At 50.9% G+C, this 9,421-nt stretch overlaps 1 long non-coding RNA gene across 4 annotated transcripts; it reads right to left on the bottom strand.

Moving 5' to 3' along the window:
• Positions 1 to 126: 126 nt before the first annotated feature.
• LOC105711224 (uncharacterized) lies at positions 127 to 6,838 on the bottom strand. 4 transcript variants are annotated; one of them, XR_010339790.1, is made up of 5 exons: positions 6,640 to 6,838; positions 4,039 to 4,241; positions 1,628 to 1,805; positions 1,461 to 1,514; positions 127 to 305 (listed from the first exon to the last, which is right to left on the bottom strand). It is a non-coding gene; the product is annotated as an uncharacterized LOC105711224 (long non-coding RNA). The 4 variants fall into 4 exon arrangements; XR_001105971.2 differs by having other exon boundaries at positions 1,461 to 1,805; XR_001105972.2 differs by lacking the exon at positions 1,461 to 1,514.
• Positions 6,839 to 9,421: the final 2,583 nt, after the last annotated feature.

Raw genomic sequence — 9,421 nt, 5'->3', positions numbered from 1 at the left:
AACATTGTCTGTATTTTTTTTTTATTTTAAGGAAAGAGGAGAGTGCGCGCGTGCGCACGCGCACACGCGCGCACACACACACACACACACACACACACACATCCCGTCTTTAATGTCCCTCCCATAACACTATGAAGTTATTTTTATTGCACTGTTAACAAAATTCCCCAAGTCTTGGATTTAGAAAAAGCCTTAAGTCAGATCCAGAATCCATCAAATGCCAAATTCCAGGGAGTGAAGCGAGGAATAAGTGCAAGAGGCAAGCTTGGTGATTGCGTTTGATTTAAAGGCCCTTCTGCTGCTGCCTGCGGAAAAGGAAGGTGGATTAAAAGAAATCTTTTTTGCAAGTCTCAGCGGCACCATGGTCTCTAGTATAAATAAAGGCACACTCTAGGAAAAAAAAAGAATTTCTTTCTGCCCAGAGTGGCATTCTCACTTTCTCAGTAACTTAAAAAAACAACCAGATTCTTCCTTCCGCTCTTTAACCTCCAACTTACATGCCAATTAGCCACACTCTCCTCTAGAGAGGTTTCAAGTCATTTTTCTTCACGGCAATGGCAAGGTTCTTAAATAAGGTCCGTGAAGTTTCTTCGAGTCTCCTCCCACCTGCTCCCTGCCCCCTTCACCTCCACCCACCTGCTTCCCTTTCTCAACCTCCAGAGGCAGAGGCTTCTGAGGAATTTGGGGCAGGGAAATAGGAATCAGGGGCTCCTTGTTCCCCAGATGAGCCTCTTTGGCAAGCAGGCACGTGGGTCTCCGGGCTGGCGCACATCACAGGGCGGCCAGCCCAAGTGCCATCTCGATGCCCAATCAGTTTTTCTCATGGCTGTGCCCTGCTGGTCTCTCAGAGGGTTAATGCAATTTCTTGGAGGATGACATTCCTAACACCCAGGTGCCAGAACTCCTTCCCCATGGGTGATTTACATGGTCCAGAGCAGCAGGATGGGGGCAGAAACAGGCATGGACCTTAACAGCAGCATCTCTGCTGGCTGCTTCCAAAGACAACCAGGGTTCCCTGAGGAGGGGCCCCTGGGTCTTAGCTCTGCAGCCTGGAGGTGGGGCCCGGGGGGTGGGGGGGTAGGTGCAGGAGATGCTCCTAGGAAGAGCAGAAAGGCACCCAGGGATGTGAGATAAAGCTGAGACTTGTCTTTAATCCAGAAACTCCAGTCAGATACACATCCTGGGAGCAAGAACAGCTGTAAGAGATGAGGAGGGGCGTGCATATGACAAGACAAGCTCTCTTCTGGAACAAGCGGTCAGGGTGTTGTAGACCAGTAGAGAGGATGGAGTCATAGCTGCCAACCAGACTCATCTCTCTGCTTTGCCCAGGGCTTAGCTGTGGCACACACAATTCTCTGAGCCTCATAACTTTCCTAGGATGGGTAAAGCAAGAATTACATCTCCATTTTGCAGGTGACAAAACTGAGGCTCAGATGGATGACTGGGCTGCCCAGACTCACATAGCAAAGAAAAGGTGGAACCAGCGCTTGGGCTCAGGGGTCCTGCTGTTCAGTCTGGAGCAGGTCAGATGCAGAGGAAGAGACGTGGGGTTTGAGGTTAGACAGGTCTGAGTTCAAACCTCGGGTCTGCCACTTCCTGGTGGTGTGCCCTGGGACAAGTCACTTACCTCTCTGAATTTCTGTTTACTCATCTGAGATGACAGTCAGAATGGGATCTGTCTAAGGCACTTTGCACCTTACACATTTTTACCTCCATGAATTCCCACGAAAGCTTTCGGAGGCAAGAGTCATTCTCATCAGTTCCGTTTTTCAGCAGAGGACTCCGATGCAGACAGAGTGTGTAACCTGCACAAGGTCACATAGCAGGGAAGTTGAGGACGAACCCAGGATTCAAATCCAGGCAGCCCAGCCCACAGACATTTGTAAATTTCAATGTAATCCTTTATGCAAAGGGCAGAGTAGGTAATGGACAAATGTAGCTTCCTTCCTAGCACATTTATTTGTGGTTAACCTCGAAGATCCCAAAGGGTAAACCTGGGAATGGGGAATTCTGAGGAAATTCTACAGAAACAGCCTTGTGCGGTCCTGTGGCGGGGGTCGGGGGGGGCACTCTGTGTTGTGGGGGTTCTGGAAGGAATCCGTGGGAGGCTGGGAGGAAGATCTGGTCTGTCAGCTTCCCTAGGAAAACCTTCCCCTGGGCCAGCCACAGGCTGTAACCGGATTCCCGCTCCGCCTCTGCATCTGGCCCAGGGACCTCATGGCAGGGAGGCCTAGCGCCTGGCCCTTTGCCCCTGGATGGGGTGGGCCCTGGGTCATGGTGGGGTGGGTGGGGAGGTCAGGAGGGCCACGGGAGGGGGGCGCGGTGGGGTGCTCTGCCCTAAGAACACAGGACCCGGGCACCCCTGAGCCCCCGGCAGCTGCTGGCGTCTGTCAGCCACCTCGCAGGGCGCGGCCGGGAGCCTCCTGGCCCCTACATCTTCCTGACAGGCCCCTCTTCTGAGGCCAGGAAAAAACAACAAGAGTTCCTCCCCTCACGCAACCCATTTGTTAGATGAAGGCCGGGCACCAGCACCTTTCACCTCCTCAAAGTCAGCATTTCCCTGTCAAGGCCCCGCAGGGCCAGAGACAGAGATGGATGGAAGGGGCTGTGAGCAGAAAAAGCCCTGTGGGCCGGGTGCAGTGTCTCACGCCTGTAATCCCAGCACTTTGGGAGGCCGAGGTGGGCGGATCACGAGGTCAAGAGATCGAAACTATCCTGGCCAACATGGTGAAACCCCGTCTCTACTAAAAATACAAAAATTAACTAGGCATGGTAGCGCACGCCTGTAGTCCCAGCCACGAAGGAGGCTAAGGCAGGAGAATCTCTTGAGCCCAGGAGGCGAAGATTGCAGTGAGCCAAGATCGTACCACTGCACACCAGCCTGGGCAACAGAGCAAGACTCCACTTCAAAAAAAAAAAAAAGAAAAAAGCCCTGTGGCTGTGCCAGGAAAGGCCTGTTTTCAGGAAGGGAGGGAACCCAGGTCTCTGGTGGTTGTAGGGGAGAATGGGGGGAGGAAGAGGAAAAGTGTGAGTCAGGAGGAGGTCCCCCAGGGGCGTGGGGGGCCCCTGGGAGGGCTTGCAGCCTGGCCACACCTGAGCCATCCCAAGGAACTTGTGGAATTTCCCCCATTGTGTGCGGCAGGCAGGCATGTACTTGGCGGGACAGGGCGGCTTCTGTTCGTGGCCACCACCTGAGCCTGGAGAGGCAGGGTGTCAGGGAAGGACCCTGGACCTGGAGGCAGAAGACACCGGTTCAAGGTGTGACCTTGCCTGTTACGGGCTGTGTGGTCTCAGGCAAATCACAGCCCTTCTCTGAGCCTCATTTTTCTCACTAGCAAAGCGGAGTTGACAGTTCTGGCCTCACCTGGCAGTGAGGAGGATAAATGAACTGCATCTTAGAACAGCTGGCTGACTATTAGGGTGATGCACATGAGGAGTAGCCACACTTCCGTGCTCAACTAGGCAGTCAGTCTACAGCCATACCACCCTGAATGTGCCTGACCTCAGAAGCTAAGCAGGGTTGGGCCTGGCCAGTACTTGGATGGGAGAACTAGGCAGAGCCACTGGGCAGGTCACATCGTGATGCAGGTGAAGGTGGCTCATCCTCACCCCCAGATACCTTCTCCTATGGCAATATAACCCAAGGGTCCAAATCATGGCCTTGGGAATCAGGGGCCTGTGGGTTCAAATCTCAGCTCCATGTTTTTTTGTTTTGAGACAGAGTCTTGCTCTGTCGCCCAGGTTGGAGTGCAGTGGCTCGATCTCGGCTCATTGCAACCTCTGCCTCCTATGTTCAAGCAATTCTCCTGCCTCAGCCTCCCGGATAGCTGGAATTGCAGATGCCCGCCACCACGCCTGGCTAATTTTTGTATTTTTAGTAGAGATGGGTCTTGCCATGTTGGTCAGGCTGGTTTCGAACTTCCGACCTCAGGTGATCTGCTTGCCTTGGCCTCCTAAAGTCCTGGGATTATAGGCATGAACCACTGCGCCTGGCCTTAGCTCTGTTATTGATAAGCTAAATGACTTTGAGCGACTTACCTTATTGCTTGAGCCTCAATCTCCTCATCTATAAAATGGGGATAAACTTCTTTCTTCCACATGGGTTTGCTGAGAGACATGAGTGAGGTGGTCTATGAAAGCTCTCATCGTAGTCTGGCATGGAGGGGTAATATCTGGATGATGATGATGATGATGATGATGATACCTGAGATTTTTGCCTTAAGGACAACTCCAGAAGGGCCCTGTGAAATATTTATATGCCACTGAACAGGGAACAAGATGAAGCCATTAGCCTGAGCTTACATAGTAGAATGTGTGAATCAGATGAGATGCCTGGTCTCTAGCGAGGCCTTAAGGGATGAACAGAAGACAGGCAGATTTCAGATACGGTGTACATGGCTATGGACTAGTGTGTTTACCACTGGGCCTGGGATTTATCTGAAATGTACACATGTGTCCTTTGTTTCTCAGAAGACTTTGAGGCAGCAGAGTTGCTACTGCCAGCCTGCCTGACAAAGCTTTTTTTTTTTTTTTTTTTTTTTGAGACGGAGCCTGACTCTGTTGCCCAGGCTGGAGTGCAATGGCACAATCTTAGCTCACTGCAACCTCTGTCTCCTGGGTTCAAGTGATTCTCCTGCCTCAGCCTCCTGAGTAGCTGGGATTACAGGCACCTGATACCATGCCCAGCTAATTTTTGTATTTTTAATAGAGATGGGGTTTCACCATGTTGGCCAGGCTGGTCTCAAACTCCTGACCTCAGGTTATCTGCTTGCCTCAGCCTCCCAAAGTGCTGGGATTACAGGTGTGAGCCACCATGCCCAGCCCCAACAGGGCTTTTATAAGGCTCAAATAATATGATCCAGGGGTCACAGTTGAGTAAACTATAGAACAGCCCTTGCATTCCACCCCAGGGACCCAATAATGAGGTCTTTCTCTAACTCTCAGAAAACACAAAGCTAAGGGAGATAAGTTCTGTGGATGGGTTTTCTGTGTGTGTGTGTGTGTGTGTGTGTTGGTGCACACACACACATATATATGCGCGCACACACACACATTTAAACCGTTGGTGTTATACTTTTCTGCTGCCAAGATTGTAGGCAGATGACTGAAAAATATAATACACAGAATGGCCTGCATAGAAACCTGGCTCTTGGAGGTGACATGACTCACTTTCCTCGACTGTAAAGTGGAGGCTGACTGTATAATCCAGGTACAGACACTCAGTAAGCACCCAGCGAATGAACACTTTCCAGGGCGTCTGGATTGGAGTGAGCTGTGCGGAATGAAAACAAACGACAAAAGGGGAAACACACGGAGTTTTGATTCTCCCCCATAAAAACGCAGGGGGTGACGGTCCCGCTGGGATGGCCTCTCCTCCAGGCACTGTCTATCTGCTTTGCTCCCCTGCGGCACCTTGTTCAACTGGCATGTCAGCATTCCAAGCAGCACCAAGGAGCAAATGGACTCTCCCCATCTCTCTGTCCACCCCCTTTTTAAAAAATAGACAGGATGGCTGGGCGAGGTGGCTCACGCCTATAATCCTAGCACTTTGGGAGGCTGAGGCGGGCAAATCACAAAGTCAGGAGTTCAAGACCAGCCTGGCCAGCATGGTGAAACCCTGTCTCTACTGAAAATACAAAACTTAGCCAGGCATGGTGGCAGGTGCCTGTAATCCCAGCTACTCAGGAAGCTGAGTCAGGAGAATCGTTTGAACCTGGGAGGCAGAGGTTGCAGTGAGCCAAGATCGTGCCACTGCACTCCAGCCTGGGCGACAGCGAGACTCCGTCTCAAAAATAATAATCATCATCATCATCATCATAATCAACAGAAATGAGTCTTGCTCTGTTGCCCAGGCTGGTCTTGAACTCCTTTCCTTGAGCTATCCTCCCACCTTGGCTTCCCAAAGTGCTGGAATTTACAGGAGTGAGACACAGTGCCCAGCCTCTCTACTTTTTTTCTCTTTTTTTGAGACAGAATCTCACTCAGTCACTGAGACTGGAGTGCAGAGGTGTAATCGCAGCTCCCTGTAATCTCCACCTCCCAGGTTGAAGCAGTTCTCCTGCCTCAGCCTCCCGAGTAGCTGGGACTACAGGCACGTGTCACCACACCTGGTTAATTTTTGTATTTTTAGTAGAGACAGGGTTTTGTCATGTTGGCCAGGCTGGTCTCAAACTCCTGACCTCAAATGATCCATCTGTCTCGGCCTCCCCCAGTGCTGGGATTACAGGCATGCGACATTGCACCCAACCCTCCCTGACCTGTTTTAAGGAGGTGTTCTGAAAGTCCTTTTCAACAACTGCTCTATAGACCAACTGGTCAGAACTATATACTTGGCAGTGAGGAGCTGCTGGGGAGGCTGGGAGATGCCGCCTAGAGGGACCTTGGTGGCCCCAATAATTCTTCCCTTTTCTTCTTCCCCATCGAAATCTGTTCTCAAGGAAAAGAGCTAAGGTAGGGCTGCCAGATAAAATGCAGGGTGCCCAGGTAAGTATGTTCAGGAAATATTTGGGACATAGACTAAAAAATTGTTTGTTGTTTTCTGAAACTCAAATTTAACTGGGTGTCTTTTTCCCCCCTAAATCTGGCAATCCTAATCCACGGCTAAACTTATTTCCAGGATGCAGAAGGCTCTGGCCTTACCTTTTGAGTCAGGATGTTGCACTTTGACAGAAGGCTCTGGAAGGAAAGTTTAAGGGAGCTTTCCAGAGGGAAATGTGGTGTTGGGGTAGGTCTGCCTCTGGCTGCGGGCTTTCTGGCTGCTGGAGGAGCCCAGGGTTCCCCAGGAAAGCCTTCTGTGGAGGCCTTTTGAGAGAGACAAAGCAGAGGTATGGAGGAAGGGCGGCCCAGGTGGAAGGAGAGGGGACAAAGGTGAGTGCCCCTGGGCAGGAAGTGCTGAAAGAGAGAAGGAGGGAGGCCTCCAGGCCTGGGCCCAGAGCCAGCCTGGGAGACTCCCAGCCGCTCACTTCCCGGGGCTCCCTTTTCCAGCCCCTGCTTTCCAGGCAGCAGTGCCATTATTTGGGGAAACCAGCTAACCAGATAGGACAGCAAACCGGGAATTTATGTGGTGTGGGAACAGCTCAGGTTTCCCTCACTGTTTACCCAGCAGTATTTTTTAAAACAGAAATCAGCGTGCGGGTAACCGCAGCTGTGTTACTAACTCTGGCTGTGAGAGCTGGATGGGGGGAGTCTCTTCAGAGCCCTCTGCCCACTGGCCTGGGGGCTGCTGAAGGAATGTACATCTCCCGACCCAGGCCAGATGGAGAGGGTGGCCCCAGGGAGGTCCCAGATCACTACCCAACTCGCCCTTCCCCTCCCGGTGAAGGCCAGCATCCCCAGGGGAGGAGTGATGATGGTTCAAGGTCTAAAGCTTTAGAGATCGGTCAGTTTAGGGGTCAGAACCCATGGAGCCATGCAAGCAAACACAAGTTCCCCAATCCAGCTGGGCGGGAGACACCTGGATTCCTTTGATGGGAGAAAGAGGCGGGCAACAGCTACTTGGCACTGGCCAATTTCCCCTTGCATGAACATGGGCCCAGTATAACCAACCATTCTTTCCATTTTTCCAGAAAAGCCATATTCTCAGATTTTTTTTTTTTTATCAGCAGCCCTGTCAACTTTTAAGTGTTGGCAATGAATTTAAAACACTGCCATTCCGTTAAAAGCAGCCCAGACCGTGGCACAACTGGTTATCTGCAATCTCTGATCTTCGCCAAGTCTCTCTGCTCCCCATTTTACAGATCAGGAAACTGAGGCCCAGAGAGGCCTAGTGATTTAGCCACGGCTGCATCAGTTGTTAATGGGAATGCTGTGAGGCCGGGAAGCCTGTTGCGTGTTCTTTGCCCAGCAGTTTTGCCGGCTTGGCTATGCCAGGGGTCTCACCAAGCAGTTCTCAAGTGTTTCCTCTGCGTCTCTCATTTGCATAGACATGACATTTACAAACACATCCATCATCTACTTGATTCTGGCAAGGACCCTGAGGGAGCAGAGCTGGCATTAATCCATTTTTTAAACTGGTGAGAACACTGAGGTTTGGAGAGGCTGGTGACCTGCCAAAGTCGCAGTCCTAGAAAGGGCTGGAGCCAGGGCCTCCCATTACAGATCGAGGGTTTTTCCATCCCTAAACTCAGTCATCCCATAAAAATGTCAGGCTCCTTGGGGAATACAGCTTGAGATGGATAATCAACTCCTCCTAAAAGGGAACCATAAATGGATGGGATACTTGGGTAAACTGAATATTCTTTGTAACTTAAAGTTAATTGAAAATCCATAGGTTATCAATTTTCCAAGCAGGAGAATAAAATAGAAGGTATTTCAAAGAGCAATTATAGTAGGCATGGCTTAATCTTTCTTTGATGATTCTGAAGGCATTTCAGGGGAATGTAATGCCTTAGGGCATCATTATGAACACCAATAATTACTGTGTAGGGCTGTGAGGCAAGTTCTCATCCATCCCCTCCTGGCTGTCTGGGGTGTTTTGAGAGAGGATCGGGCGGGGAGTGGCGAGCGTGTGCCTGTCTGTGTTACTCCATGCTGTCTCCGCCCTTGTCCATTTCAGAGCAGTGTTGCGGAAGATGCGGTGTCCCTGGAAGGGGGAGGTCACTTCATCTTAATGAGCTTCTGCTTCTTTAGTAAGATGGGGATAATGCCAACGCCTATACTAGTTGTCAAGATTTTGTGGGGCTCAGGTGTCAGTGTCAGAGCAGGAAGAGACTTCAGATTGCAATGTGCACTGGCTTCATTCTGCCGTGGAAAAATCTGAGGCCCAGAGAGGTTAGGGACCTCATCCAAGGTCACCCAGCCAGGGAGAGGGTGCCAGAATCTGGGTTTTCTGCTTCCTAGCCTCTTTCCTGAATACAACACTAAGGAAGAAAAAGATCTGGAAGGACGGAAAGATTAACACATGATTACACGTGCAAACAATACTGGGGTCTCTCCAGTCAGAGAAGAAAAGGTCTGATCTCCCAGCCTCAGGATAGGGGCCGTCCAAGTCCTGGAGGAGGTGAACCCCTTAGTTCAGGGTGGGGAGGAGCCTGGGGGGAGCAGGACACCACTGTGAGGTTTATAGTTTCATGAATATCAGAGCTTTTTAAAAGGTAGTAATTTTAAGTGTGCGGCCTCCCAGGGTCTTTCTTCTTTTAATTGAAGAAATAAACCATCTCCTCTAAGGCATGCTTGGCCAGAGAAAGGCAGGTGCAGCGCTCACGGAGGAGAGCAGCAGCTTAGAAGGACTCTGTGTCATGGAGAAGTAAAACATCCCAGAAACAGAGAGCAGCCAGCCTTGACTGAGCCCCAGGAGAGGCAGGACACCAGGGGTGCACACACATAAACACACATATACACATATGCATGCCTCCTCCCTGGAGTCTGAGAGTCCCTACATACATCCCTTGCATGTAGGCCACACATCACACAAAATTGAATA

This window comes from Aotus nancymaae, unplaced genomic scaffold, assembly GCF_030222135.1.
Source record: "Aotus nancymaae isolate 86718 unplaced genomic scaffold, 86718_ANA_hifiasm-v0.15.2.pri h1tg000089l, whole genome shotgun sequence".
NCBI classification, from domain to species: domain Eukaryota; kingdom Metazoa; phylum Chordata; class Mammalia; order Primates; family Aotidae; genus Aotus; species Aotus nancymaae.
The sequence above is the reverse complement of the archived record's forward strand: the minus strand, read 5'-3'. Positions and strand labels throughout refer to the sequence as shown.